Below are 14,017 nucleotides of genomic sequence, written 5' to 3' on the forward strand. Positions count from 1 at the left end.
TGCCAAGCGAGAGAGAGGAAGGAGTTAGTCGAAGCAGGCCGCTTGCCTTAGAAGTTTTACTCGGTTGCTGGTTGCCTTCCAGGCCAGAGGTTTAATCCTCGTGATAATTTTAAACGTATTGTAGTGTTAACAGTTCTCTGTACTACATACGGCTTCCTGTTAATATAAGGCCAATCTTCCACGTTTATTATTCCAAATTTAAGTTATAGTTTAGTTATATTTTTTATTCTTACGTTCAGACCACAAGTAGTTGGTCTCTGTATTCCGAAGTACGGAAATTATTGTAAAGAGTGAAAAATAAAGGTTTTGTATACCCTTCCTGTGTATCTTGTCTACTTCCCACAGTTATTGAACATAGCTTTAGTAAGCTCCCTGTTCCGAGTCAGGTCTCCAATTCAATTTTAGAAAGAGTTAATTTTCAATTTTTATTTAGCTTCCAATTTTATTTTAGAAAGAGTATCGCTTTTAAAGTTCTGCATTTTTTATTGATTTTATTAATTCTACTATTTGAACATAAGCCACTATGTTAGTTATAATAAAAGTATGTAAAGTTTCACTGATTAATTTGTTGAACTGTCTTAAATTTTATGCCATAATTTTCTCAATCTGTTTCGCAAAAAAAAAAAAAAAAAAAAAATGAAATTTCAGATAGTGCGTAATATTTCCTTAGACAAATCACAGACAGAAATCAAACATGAACTTGCACGATTGATTGAGTATTTCTTTGTTATTATGCATAATTATCTGCTAATTATCTATTATTATTTATCTACTCTGTTTTTTAATTCTATTATTCTATTATTAGGTACATGAAATATTTTTTTTTAATCAGAAAGTCTAAATTTTTGTCTTTATTTTCAGAATGAATGCTTCTATACTTCAAGTAACTATTCTGCCGAGAAAAATATATAAAGGTATGTTTTGTGTTTTAAATTATCTTGTTTTCAGAATACGTTTCTTTTACATATTTCATGGAAAATGTCTTAAAATATCTATTTCTTGTCTTCAAATTTAGCTATTTACGTGCATAAGATAAACAGCCCTAAACTTTTATGTTTCCAAAAAACAAATGCCTATATATATTCTCGAATAAGTTGATTTAAATTATAGCCCACTTTTATATCGTTTATGTTTAATGTTAGTTACAAAATTGACTAAACGAATATTTTAAAAAGGCATAGTTCTGTTCAATTCAGGTAACTTTCGGTTTGTATTATATTGTCGCAAAATTATACAAATGAAGTTTTGTTACGTTAAATTTTGTTTGTATTCCTAATTCATGTATTTAATTAATCATTAATATTTAACGTCTTGTTAGATTAATTGCTAAAATTCTCCTTACGTTCCGGTCCGGAATAAATAACCAACAATATCTATAATAACAGACCATCAAACATCTAAGAGAAACAGAAATTTAACACAGTTTATAAATAGAATAAATAGTGGCTAACGAGTCCAGATTGCATACTAGATAATTACGATACAAAACATTAAAAGTTTCCGGTAATATTTATATGCTCGGATTATTATTAAGATATATTAGGAATTAGGTTAATAAGGAATTAGGTTTGTTTTTTTCACCGCTGCTTTTATTGAATGTCAAAATCTTTTGTTTCTTGCACTAATTGCATGTAAACTTTAAAAAAATAAAAAGAGAAAAAGTGTATAAATGTTGCATGTAATTAAAATAAAGACGATTTAAAGATACTTAAAAATATTTTTATGAAATATTAAATGCGTAATTTTTATTAAATGTATTTTCTGAAATAATTAGTATCTTTAATTCAATATCTTAAAATATTTTTCTAAAACGTATCTGTTTTATATCCGCAGTTTTAGACTTCAAATTTATATATATATATAATTACAAAACAGTTCTTTTGAAAACAAAATTAAACATGGCTTCAATTTTGGTCTTTGTGAAATATTAGTTCTAAATTTCTTACTTTATGTCTTTAATTATATATATATATATGATAATGCAGATCTTCTTCTAAGCATTTAGGTTAAAAAACGATAATATATCAACCTGGTCTTCTTTCAAGGAATATTGTTTAGATCAATTGTCTTTCCAGTGGAACATGTTTAAAATATCAAGGTAATATGATATGATTTGTTTTATATGATTACGGCAGAATCTTCCAGGGCTATCTGCCTAAAGAGAGGGATCCTTCGTGGAGGATTTTATAACAGAAACTGGCTAGTATACACTTTACACATGGGTATAACCACGAAAACGCAAATGCAGAAAGCCCGTTCGCGGGATTTGAATTTCAGACCGAAACTACCAGTGTTCACCGACATTACCGCACGGCCGCTGATGAGCCTCAAGCTAATATGTAAGGCCACCTTGTGTGCCAGCAGTGTTTTCCCTGCAAGCATAATTTCTCAGTATGGTAAAAAGTATATGATCTTATATATGAAGTGTTTATTACACATTTTTTTGTTCGCGTTACTACAATTCATTTTACCTACTGCAATTGTTTTATGTGAACTCATTACAATGGTATATTTTGCTTCCAGGAATTTTTTATGAGAAGATTGTAATTTTTTATGTCTAATAATGTGCAGGATTTTCATTGCATTCACTAAATTGTTTATTTATGTACCTCGGTGCAGGTGCGATGCGGATGCAGTGATCAGGTACCCGCGAAAAATATTCGCTATCCCAGTATAACGTGATTAGATATTTTCTAACACATATGAGTTCCTAATTCATTTTAGTAGGGTGAACTCCATGATCTTGGAGATAGTAATTAATGATTAGGCATATCATAAGTTACAAGTTAAGAGTTCACAAGTCGTAAGCTCATCAAAGATGATGGCAGGAACCCGAACGGAGACAGATGCACTATTCCTGCAGATTCTGCAGAAAATCCAAGTCCTTTTGAATTAACTTTGACCTCATTTTCTTCCAGCTTTGAAAAGTAGCTATACTGTTCAGACGATTATTCAAAACGAAGTTTATTATAAATGACGAAATATGGTTTGATTCACGAAATTAAACTTGATAGTTTATAAGGTATTTCTCCCGCCTTCTTAGCATGCCTTCGTGGTGTGGTGGTCTGCACGCTGGGCGCGTATTCCAGAGGTCCGTGGTTCGATTCCCGGTGAAGGCGTTGCTAATTTCTCATTTCTCCCGCTCGAAATAACCTAATGTAGTAAAATCTATCTACCTGGTGTAATGTAATTAAATAGGGAATTAATAGGTTGTAGGTGTATGGTTTGGAACATATTGTAAAAAGCTATTACTCGCAATTAGATCATAAGCATGCATATTATTTCGAAAAAAGCCAAATCTGAGGTAGGACATTTATTTATAAATAACCAATCATAGCCTATGACATTAAAAAACAGCCATATTTGACCTATTTCATTCTCTGCAAGCAAAGTTTTAATGCATCTAGTATAAGTATGGAAGTTCTGAGGCAGTTTGCGGAAAAATGCTAAATCGCAGTTTTGTTGAAATCCTGCTCAGAGGTATAAATAAAACTTCAGAACAAAATAAATCAATACTATTGAGTTTTGGACAGCAGATCAATGGAACAGAATGCAAGCTACCATGCCTTCAGATAAATAAAACAACAGCAAAGAAATTTATATCCTCAAATGCATTTTCATTTCCTTATATTTCTGTTTTCTTTCGTTTTAATAACTAGTTATGCGAGACAACTTTTTAAAGTGACTTTCAATATCCGAAGTCAAAACATTTCGACGAAATGCCCCATTTTAGAGGAAAACAATTTTCTTAAAAAGTAAAACATAAAACAAAAGCGCAGTTCTGGTGTAACCAATAAGATCATTTATATTCTCTTGTTTCAGCAAAATCTGAAGTTTCCGAAAAAATAGTTTTCTTTAAGAAGAATTCATATTCTGGGTACAAACGTTTATAAATGAATGCATGTTTGTTATCTTTTAGAAAGCCATGTCTGTTTTTTGTTTTAAATCTATTACCTGATGCGAAAAAGGTATGGATTTCTGTAACAGGCGTCCAGAAACATGTATTATTTTTAACAGTTTAAAAAACGTTCTTAACTATTTCAAAAAATAGTCTTAAAATACGGATATTTAAAATTCTTCTTTTCGTAGAGGTATGCACTTTTTGGAGTTCATCTAAGAATGCATGATCAAATCAGTTTCCTGTTTTGATTGTTGTTTAATACGGTGAAACTTTTAACTACGTTATTAGTTTCACCACTTTTTACTGAGTTGTTAGTTATTTATTTTAAAAAGTGCATTTTTAGTTTTTTAATGATTAAAACTCACCCCCAAATTTTGTTATTTGTTGTGTGTACATGAAGTAAACAAACATCACTGCTAAGTGTTCGCTGAACATCCAGGGACATCTCTGTGTGCATTTGGTTCATTTGGAGTTGTACTTGCAAATTTATACTGATAAACTGCAATAAAAAAAGGAATAACATTTTTATTAAAGTCTACATTTAATTACATTAAATGCATTATTCGCATTTAGATTTACTGTGCCTCCCTAACGGTATAGGAGTTAAGGGAGCCTACCGCGATATTGAAGGGCCCTGGTTCGAATCCGGGAGAAGGCATGGATGTTTGTAAATGTATGGTGTCTGTGCGGCATGGGGGCACTCTAAATATGCTGCGGACCAAACATCCTCTCAAGAGGTTGGTCGTAGAGGAAGAGGGGTGGGAGACCCTCGGACCCTTGCCCCTGGGGTGCTAGCCGTCAAAATTGGAGAGGAATAGGGCGAAATCATACTGCCACCTGTTTGGTCCTCAAGGTTGTATCCAACGACAAGTGCTATCTTGCTCTCCTAGCCACGATGAATTTCGTGGTCTTGTTCTAATGTTACTACCAGAAAGTGAGATAAGTCACAACAATAACAGCAGATTTACTGTAATAAAATGCGAAAGAGCTGAATATAAATTTTACAAAAAAATAAAACCCATACTTTCATGCATTTCTGTACAAAGTGCAATTATTATAGAATGGTACATTTTAATATTTCTTAAAATGGGTGACAGTCACATTAAATGCATTATTTACATTTGTTGGATAGTATGGACATGAAAATCTTAAATGTATATTTTGTTTAAATGCATCCAGTACGTCCATTTCTTATATATATAGTTTATAATTAGTCTTAACTTATAGTTGGCTTGTATGTAAAGTCTTATATATATATAGCTTAAAATTTCTTATATACATATATACTTTATATTACCGTATGTTGTAAATTCATTAAAATAACAATGTTTCTTTTAAAGTTTGACTTACTTTGGATCACTGTTAAAATATTTAATATTTATCGTTCCTTGAATTAATCTTTCAACTAATTTAAATTAATATGCTTCATTAAATATCCTCGGAATACGAATATTGTGTGAAATTATAATTATATAAAAGAGTCGTGCCAGTTTTAAACCTTAACTTAAGCAAAGATAAATGTTACAAAAAACGCGCTTTTATATTATAGACACAATAATAAAAGCTCATTTTGGTATTATTCTAATCATGAAAATAAATGCACGTTTACTTAAAAGTTATTTTCCTTCTATACTTTTTAATATTATTATGAAAGTTATATTTGCGACTTCTATAATTTATATATTTAATTACAAAAAATAAATATATTCCTATTCTGAATGACATTTACATGTAGTGATATACTGAACATGAAATTTTAAAAAAGAACTACTATAAATGATTAATTGGATTTAAAAACATTATATTCTAAGCAATATTACTTATAATTCATAAAGGAAAACTAAAAATTCGCCATATTTTCTTCAATCATTGCAAACGTTCTGTTGTGCCCTGTTAGTCACGCAACACTTTTGGTCGCCCACCAGCATCCTAGTAGTTCCACCCGCTGCCCTGGTAGTCCAATCTGGATTCAAATCCTTGCGAATGGGCTAATGGCGTGGGCATTTTTATTGTTTTCCTCATGTGTAACATATATACGAGGCAATGTATCTTAAAAGAACCTTCACAAAGGCATGCACCTGAAGATAGCTTTTGCGTTCTTTGCCACATTAAAATAACCAATTAACAAATAACTAACCATGCGGCAGTCGAGTTGTCTCCATAACTTTTATAGCATTTCTTCTTCAGTGATCATGACCATTGATACTTTTCCTGAAGCCTACTACAATATTTGGCATTGGAGGTTTGCTAGAAAACAGTCCGTAAACCTACAAAAGACGAAATTACACGGCGTTAGATCTGGAGGCCTTGGGGCAAAAAAGACATGAAAGAAGCGAATATTGCTACAAAAAGATATGAACCAAACTCATCTATCGCTTAAACGTTGCAAGTCCTGGGACCAACAGGACACATGATAGAATATTCACACTGTGTGCAGAAAATCTGTTGAATTCCTCCTTCTTTTTAGATGAAAATTATTATTGTATATCTTGGCATCTCTTCCTTAAAATAACGCAGATATTTTAAGAATCATTATATTTATTATCTAAGAATTAATATTTGTAATATTATGTTATTCAGTAAAATTTTCATGATGGGTCAATTTTTAAAATAAGACAGACTTCAACCTCAAACTGTTCTTGACTTTTAGAGGAATTTTTATGCTTTTCGAGAACAAATGTCTCGATCTCATCGCATCAAAATGAAAATTGCTGGTTTGCTGATTCAAATATTGGAATCGTGTGTGTTATTTTGGCTCGAAATGAATTAATGTTTTCTTTAAAATGAACAACTTTCTAAATTTGAACGTTACTAAATATGAATTATAACTTCTTTTATAAATACTATATGTAAATACGCAGGAATTCTATCAAAATTGTGTACGCTTTATTTTTATTATAATTATGTTAAATTTACCTTTCTATATGTACTGCATTTTTTCGTACAACAGGCATCCATTTATTCTCTTGCGAGAGAGTTATTGAAGTCTGGTATTTAATAAAAGTAATAATAATTGTCTGCTGAATCTGCCCTTTCTTCCAAAGAAAGCTGCGTCTTTCTCTTCTAAAGATTTTTTTTTTTTTTTTTTTTGATAATTCGAACTGAGTTTTTTTTAAATGGTATGACCTGCATTCAACAGAAAATGCAACGACTTTAAGAATTATCAAAAATGATTAATGTTTCTTAAGTGTATCCAGATCTCTGTCAGTTTAAGTGCGAATTCATAAAGATATCGTACTACTTTATTTGAGATACGAGTTCCGTATTTCATGAAGCAAATGCTCTCAGCTATTATTTTTGGGTAATTGACTTAGTGCTGAAGTCTCATTATAACTTTAGCGTTGAATTCTCATTTTAACCATGCCTTTAGTGCTGAAATTCTCATTATAATTCAGTGTAACCACATGTTTTATTGACATTCACTGCGTCAATGGAGTTTCCACAGTGATTGTAATAAAACATTTGGAACAGCCGACGGATTGTCGAATTTGTGTTAAAATCTTAGCAAATTTGAGAAGAGTAAACTTATACATAAATGATTAAATGATTATTGAAAAAGTATACGCGTTTTTTCATAACACGTTTTCAGGAATTTTAATTCATGTTTTAGTGCGGATCTAGCAGGTGAGGAATCCATGTGAATGTATAATCTGTTATAAGACCAAAATATTTAATTGTCTTGAAACATTTGATATTAGTGTTATCGATTTTAGGAACTGACAGTCTTGTGATTTTGCAGTCTGATTTGTGTATAATAAGAGCGTGCGATTTACTAAGGGAAATTTCTTATTTAATGTTTCTACAGAGGTAATTAAAGATATTTAGAGTATTGTTGCAGTTTTCATAAAGTTAGTTTTTATGAATCCGCCTAACACGAAGATTGTCTGTACCATGTTTCCGGTGGCAAAAAAATATAAAAATATCCCAACGCCTGTTTAGTGAATTATTTATTTTAAACCTTTTTATTCCAGTGGCCCAGCTTATCTACGAGCAAAAGGTGTAAATGAAAATTTTGTAGTGAAACAGAATACCTTAGTAGAATTAAGAATTGAGTTATGTTTTACTATACTGCTTTTAAAGTGGATTTTATGTTCATTAACCACTTATGATGGTTTTAAGTATTACTATATAACGTCTCTGTATAGTATTACTGTATAACGTCTTTCCGTCTTCGTCTCTAGAATACAAATTAATGGAGTATTTAAGGCGAGGAATTCAATGTTTTAGAACTAGAGCTTTGGCAGCCTTGCTTTCAGTTACTTACTATTTCCAGCTCTGCCTGAGTTTATTTGAGCTTTAGCCACTTTGTTCGTCGTAATTAAAAACGCGGCGTAAATTATTTCAGAGCCCTTAAGTAGATTATTCTGTGCGTAGACTCAGACTACTTTACTTGAATTTTATCTGATTTATTTTAAATAACTCGAAAGTAGCGGAGTTATATTCCGTAGGGCAAGTGGTGCCTTCTGTTAATTTAAAAAGTTCAGTAAAACGGTCATTTTAACCTTTTTTAACCCATTTTAACCTCTGTTATCTTAATTCGATATTTATTATAGAGCGACAACTCACTTTTCAGTCTAGTAGATCATTGATTTAAGATTATATACAAGCAGAACCTTACTAGTTTCAGAATTTTATCAGAATATTTGAAGATTTCACTAGTATTTTGTTTGAATATCGGGCCTCAGTGTCTTTCAGCGGATACTATTTTAGAAATTTTCTGTTAAGAGGCGCAAGTTATATCTATAAATTCCAACAAATTACTTTCAGAAAGCTACATGGAAAATGCTAATTTTTAAACCTCTTATTGATTTTCCATTTTCAGTAAATCCATAATACGGGTAGGATTATTTTGTTTTTCACTTCAACTGCTCAGTTTATATTTAGTTTTAAGAATCGGTTTTATATTTTGAGCTTAGTTTTCCTTGTCAAAAGAAATAGAAAATATTTATTTTTTCAATACATTATTAATTTGCTAAATGTGTGTTTAATCTTAATTCAACTAGATACAGTTTCTTGTGGTTACAAATTCGAATTAGTAATTTCTTTCAAATCATTAGCTATAACTTCAAATATTATTTATATATTTTAGTGATTATTTAAGTAATTTTTTGTCATATATTTTTTCTTAATTAACTTGAATTGCTGTTCGGTTATTAACTCCAACAAAAACATGATTACCTAATATTTCGCATGCATATAAAAAGGTTATAATCAATAAAGTGAAATTTGTAGAATTCAAAACCATTGTGGCATAAACTGATGATAGTAATAAAAGTGGAGAGCTCCATTAATAATTATTGGAAAAGGTTATTGAATTACTATGCTTTTCGGTTATTTTACGCCCAAAGTAACATAATTTGGAGTTAACCTTAACAAAAATATGAAATAAAATATTAAAGAATTTATTAAATTCTCCTCAACCGAAATATCGTTTTTCAGTGTATCTTTATGCTTTTAAAGAATCTGTTTCTAATTTGAGTCGCAATTAAATTTTCTTTATTTTCTTTATCTTTTTCAAAAGTTGTAATAATGATAGGAAAGACATTTCTGCAGTGAGCCATTATGCTTACGTTATTATTTTACAACATAATTAAAAGTACGAGGAACTTTTGAATGCAATGTTAAGATTTCTTTTTCGTGAAATAGTTCATTTTTCGGGACGCAAAAATTATGTTTTAGTTTAAATTTTATGTAGAAGATATTCCCATACACTATTTTACTAAATATTCTTCTAAAAGTAACACATTTTCCAAATTCATCGACGTTTCCTTTCAAATAATTTTTATAATACATTGTTTAAAGAAGCAAAATAAAAATTAAAATCCTTTCTTTTTAAATGTATTGAATGTTTATACTTAAATCAATTTTACTAAATCGTTAAAATTTCTCCTTGTTAATTACAGTATGATAATTTGCATCTCTCTTTGTAGTGAAATGGGAGTTTCATTTTGCCTGTGTTTGATTTAATGTATGTGATACACTTCCTAGCTTCATTTTTATTTTAATCTTCATCTTATCTTCCATTTCATCTGTATTTTTAACAATATGAACATATACGCATCTCAGTATTATGCTTTAAAACGCAGTTCACGATTTTCTTCGTAATACTTCAATGGTTTATCAAACTCATGGTAAAATACAGATGCAGATGTAGGAATGAGGACCAATGACAAAAGGAAATACGTCTTAACACTGCATATAAAATATTGTATTGGGCCAAAAATAAGAGCTTTCAGATATCCATAGCTAAATATTAAATTAAAAAATGAATGTTGAGTGAGTTCTTTGTTTTATGCTAATAAGTATATATGTACTTCGCTGTACAAATATAACATAGAGTTAGGAAATTTTCAAGTGTCCTATGATTGCACTATGCAAAATAGTGGAATGGAAGACTTTCGTGTACAATTTACTAATTTTATTTTTTAACATTATTAATCCATAGATCGCAGCTCTAGAAATCTCTTTTTAATTCAAAATGTCTTTTCTCTTTTTCTTTATGCATCTGGTGTAAAGTGCGCAGAAGTTATACGCCCATTCTCCTTTTATCAGTGCTAATTATGCATAGGTATAAACAAATAATCATAGAACAAAAATGATTCAAAGGTGTTCCTAAAAATCTGTTTCCTAAAACTCTGTTTTAAACAGCCATTTTCTTGTAGAATATAGCAGATTAGGACAAAACAGCAGATAATGCACAAACTGAATTCAGTTTATTCCCCAACATACTTACACTTGCTACTACTACACTTTTATAGATATTAGGTCTCTTAATGGTGTTTTACTTTCTGCTTACTTTCTTCTTTCTTCTTCTTTTCCTTTCTTACTCGTATCAAAAATGAAAATCTCACGCTTTCGATATTCTTGTCTTCCCATAACTGTATTGCGCGTTTCTCCATTTATACTATGCTGCTTCAACTATGCTGCTGTTGAAATACTTCAACATCCAAAATAGCCTCAATAAGGGCCGGTTATTTCTACCTTTTATTTACAAATGTTTTCCACATTACGCTGTTAATGGTTAGTTTTTTTCTGTAGTCAGGAATTGGAGCTAAGTTTTTCACACATTTCTAATTCCTGCTTTGGAATATCCTGCATCAAAAGCAGAAATTTTCATGCAAAAGATAATAACTGCTTTTAAAATTGTCTTCATATAAGAGTCTGAAAATATTTTGACTGAAGCATTCATGTAAAATCTGCCAAAGAAATGACCAATGGTTTCAATACGATTTCTTTCTCCATTATATCTTTCTGTTAAAGAATTTCTTCTATAATTTATATGATAATTCTATAATTTATATATAATTTATATGATTAATTAATATGAACGGAATTCCCCAAGAATATCGGGCTGTACATAAAATGTTATAGTTGTCGTCTAGATGGGAAGCCGACAAGGGTTGTTGAGTTACAACATCACTTTGAAATATAATTGAAAAGACAACGGCTCTGGTCTGAACTGAAGCAAATGTAAGAAATATGAGATAAAATATTTTGTTTAAGCTCTCATATTTCATTTCTGCCTTTTTTACTTCCTTGTACGAAGTAAAAAGGAAGTATTGTAATCGCGAAAAGTTTCAGGCAGCATATTTCAACGAAAATATCCATTTTGACCGCTATCGAATGCAATTTAACGATGTTTTTGCGTGATATCTGTACGTAAGGACAGAATAAAATATTCTTTTTCTTCAAAAAAATTATAAAACTGCTTTAAAATGAATTCTGAAGAGAATTTTTCGTGGCGTCTGTACGAACGTATGTACGTACGTACGTATCTCGCATAACTCAAAAACGAGTAGCCTTAGAACGTTGAAATTTTGTATATAGGACTGTTATAACATGTACATGTGTACCTCGTATTTTGGTTGCAATCTGCCGCACCAAACGTATATAAATATATTTATATATATATCCACTCTGTTACCCGGCTCAGTGATCTCAGTTTCTTTACTCTTATATGTTTGTAAATTGTACATTTTTTCTTTAAAAATGATTGTATTATGTTGTTTTTATCTTCCGGTTAAAGTTTTTATGCCTTTAGTAAATCTGTATGCAATATTTTTAGAATTATCAACAATTTTAAAGTTGTCTAAGTGCCGCTAAGCCTTTTTTATATGGCGGCCATTGATGTTTACATTTGAAACAGAGGCCATTGATGTTTACATTTGAAACAGAGACTATATAGTGGATTTGTTGCCAATCTAGAGAAACTTAGCTTCGCAACAACAAAGATAACGCATTCATTTATTATTGCCAATTAAATCATGATTAATTCTTTCTGGAATTATTTCGAGAAAATAAGTGTTTAAGATTTACTTCGTAATTTTTAATATAGATATTTTGAGTTTTTATGCATTTTTGCCGTCTCGCGAAGTGAGAACTGAATTAATTAAATGAGAAATACTCAATCGTCTGTGAAAAACTGTTTCTTTTTCGTTTTGTTTGCTTAATTTCTTTTATACATCATTCTAGCTTTATTATAGTATTTGAATAGAACATGTGGCAACGATTAGATAATTCTATTCTTTAAATGATATAAATTTTGTGCATTATGAGTTATAATATGAACGAAATCTATAAGTTAACTGTTATATAATTATTGGATTATAATTAGTTTACTTAGTTTCCGTTATATAATTATTATATAACTGTCATATAATTATTAATACTGTTAAGTGAATCTAGCGCCAGAGTGTCGCTATAGTAAACAAATACTAGAGTGAATTTTAAAGAATGCATTTATTCTATTGTGATTTATGCGCTGTCGGCGAAGGAGATTTAATTCAATCCAATAAGTTTAAATGAAATACAAAAAAAAATGAGTATAATTTAATATTCCGTACAAGGAAGTCATGTGGTGTACACATCAGATTTTTATACATCATATCCACTAAAGAACTTCAGAAAATACATTTCTACTTATAGAAATGTTGAAAATAATGGCAATCTTCATTTTTTGATATTTGTAAATTTGAAAAAAGAATTTATATGAAAATTAATGAAATATAATTTTTATACTGTTCCCCAGGTTCTTTACCTATATTTAGAACATTTTATACCCATTAAAAAAAACTAAAACGTTTTACTCCCGCACGACAAGAAATTGATTAAAATATCTAATTTCAAGATTTGAAAAATTTGACTTTATTTTCCATTTGCCTGCAGAGGAATAGGTTAATATTAGAATAACTGGAGATAAATATTTTTCTTTAAATGCCACTCATTGATATTCTTTTATAGTTTCTAGTATATAAGATTAGTCAGTTTACATATTTGTTATGAAGCCGAAAGTATTTTCACACAAGCAATTCATAAGTTTCCAAAAGCTAAAAGGCCCATCAGCGAACGAGCGGTTAAGTCGCTGAACATTGGTAGTTCGGCCCGAGGTTCGAATCCCGCGAATGGGCTGGCTACATGGGCGTTTTCGTGGTTTTCCCCATGTGTAACGTGTATACGATGCAGTTTCCCTTAGAAAGTCCTCCATGAAGGCACCCCTCCCCTTAGGCAGATAGCCCTAGTGTGTTTTGCCATAATTAAATACACCAAACACCAAAAGCTAAAAATAGGTTATTAATATAATCTTAAATCTTCATTACTTTAAACTCTTAATTTATTAACGATACAAAAATTCATTAAAGTAGAAATATTTTAATTTATATTTGTCATGCTACGAGCTTGCTATGTTCAAATATGCAAAAAGAATTAACGTAAAGATAACATAGCAGCTAACAAAGCAACTAAAATAAACTTCACATTCTCTCTTCAACATTTAGAGTAATTTAGCATTTTTAAAATAAAAATAATAACAATAATAAAAATCTGATGTGGGCATCACATGACTTACTTGTACGGCCCATCAAATTACACACATTTTTTGCTGAATTTCATTTAAACGTATTTCCTCCGTATATTTTCCTCCGTATTTTCCGTATAAAAACTGCGCAGTGGTTAACACTGCGGAGTGTTAATCCTCATTACGAATTGAAAACTATCTGCAAAATAGACACTGAAGTTTCAGAAACTGACTTAATTCACTGTTTTGCTAAATTTCAAATGTAAACAAATTACTTCTCCTTTAGGTTTAGTCGCACTTAAACAACTTTTAAATAGTTGATA

General features: G+C 30.3%; 1 protein-coding gene across 1 annotated transcript in view; it reads left to right on the plus strand.

Annotated features, from left to right (window-relative positions):
* The window catches only part of LOC118183131 (protein qui-1-like), a 524,850-nt gene that overhangs the window by 224,480 nt on the left and 286,353 nt on the right, over positions 1 to 14,017 (plus strand). The window contains exon 2 of the mRNA XM_085817074.1: positions 862 to 914. The gene's annotated coding sequence lies outside the window, so the exon portion shown is untranslated. The remainder of the gene's footprint in view (positions 1 to 861; positions 915 to 14,017) is intronic.

The sequence above is a fragment of the Stegodyphus dumicola genome, chromosome 1, assembly GCF_044657685.1.
Source record: "Stegodyphus dumicola isolate Sdum_Otavi_A_Nest chromosome 1, ASM4465768v1".
NCBI classification, from domain to species: domain Eukaryota; kingdom Metazoa; phylum Arthropoda; class Arachnida; order Araneae; family Eresidae; genus Stegodyphus; species Stegodyphus dumicola.